The sequence below is a fragment of the Bison bison genome, unplaced genomic scaffold, assembly GCF_000754665.1.
Source record: "Bison bison bison isolate TAMUID 2011002044 unplaced genomic scaffold, Bison_UMD1.0 scf7180017863958, whole genome shotgun sequence".
In the NCBI taxonomy this organism is placed as follows: domain Eukaryota; kingdom Metazoa; phylum Chordata; class Mammalia; order Artiodactyla; family Bovidae; genus Bison; species Bison bison.
Window position 1 is genome coordinate 204,293 of NW_011494530.1, and position 1,762 is coordinate 206,054.

Genomic DNA, 1,762 nt, shown 5'->3' on the forward strand with positions numbered 1-1,762 from the left:
TCTTTGCTGCATTCCTCCTCACTGAGGAGGACACTCACACCCTTTCTCTCCAGGTGTGTATTTCTGCCTTGCTTCAGTCTTAAATAAACAAATTGTGTGTCCTCTCACTCTTTGTGCTGTGTCTCTACTAAGAAACTCCTTAAAACATTTTCCTTTCAAATGGAGGCAAGAACCTGGGCCATTTTGTTTCTAGCCTGTAGCTCCTGATCATCTAATGGTTATATTCCCAGTTTTTATCCAGGTTACCCAGGTTCAATTCTTGGGCAGGGAACTAAGATCTCTCTTCAGGACCACTCAAGGGTCTCCAAGATCATAATCAACACACACAGTTCAATAGCAACAATTACAACATGAATGGGTTTTCCTAATACCTCAGGTGGTAAAGAATCCACCTGTAATGCAGGAGACCCCAGTTCAACTCCTGGGGTGGGAAGATCCCCTGGAGAAGGGATAGGCTACCCACTCCAGTGTTCTTGGGCTTCCCTTGTGGCTCAGCTGGTAAAGAATCCACCTGCAATGCAGGAGACCTGGGTTCAATCCGTGGGTTGGGAAGATCCCCTGGAGAAGGGAAAGGGTACCCACTGCAGTATTCTGGCCTGGAGAATTTCATGAACAGTCCATTGGGTCACAAGGAGTTGTACACGACTAAGAAACTTTCACTTTCTTTCACAACATGAATAACAAAAATATATCTCCTTCAGTGAATGCAAGACAGCTGGCTGAGATGGGAACAGATACTTAACCCAACAGAGGATATGGGGTTCAACTCTATTCCCTGTTCAGGTTGCTGACCATACCAGCATGTGAATCTCTCTCCAGGGATAAAAAAAAAAATTCCATGCCAGATGTCACTGGGAGCATTACAGTCAATAGTTTTGCTAATATGTCAGGTGTTTCTCTCATCCTGACCACTGATCAAAGTAGAATTTTACCTTTTTAAAATAATACTTATACATTTCTAATTTTATTGATTTGAGTCTTCTCCCTTTCTTTCTTGACGAGTCTGGCTAACGGTTTGTCAATTTTGTTTATCTCCTCAAAGAATCAGCTTTTATTAACAGTTTTATTGATCTTTGCTATTGTCTTCTTCATTTCATTTTCATTTATTTCAGCTCTGAACTTTATGATTTCTTTCCTTCTACTAACTTTGGGGTTTCTTTGTTCTTCTTCTAGTTGCTTTAGGTGTAAGGTTAGGTGGTTAATTTATGTTTCTCTTGTATCCTTGGAAGGAAAGTTAAGACCAACCTAGATAGCATATTCAAAAGCAGAGACATTACTTTGCCAACAAAGGTCCATCTAGTCAAGGTTATGGTTTTTCCAGTGGTCATGTATGGATGAGAGAGTTGGACTGTGAGGAAAGCTGAGCGCCAAAGAATTGATGCTTTTGAACTGTGGTGTTGAAGAAGACTCTTGAGAGTCCCTTGGACTGCAAGGAGATCCAACCAGTCCATTCTAAAGGAGATCAGTCCTGGGTGTTCTTTGGAAGGACTGATGCTAAAGCTGAAACTCCAATACTTTGGCCACCTCATGCGAAGAGTTGACTCATTGGAAAAGACTCTGATGCTGGGAGGGATTGGGGGCAGGAGGAGAAGGGGACAACAGAGGATGAGATGGCTGGATGGCATCACCGACTCAATGGACATGAGTTTGAGTGAACTCCGGGAGTTGGTGATGGACAGGGAGGCCTGGCATGCTGCAATTCATGGGGTTGCAAAGAGTCAGACATCACTGAGCGACTGAACTGAACTGAACTGTATTCTTG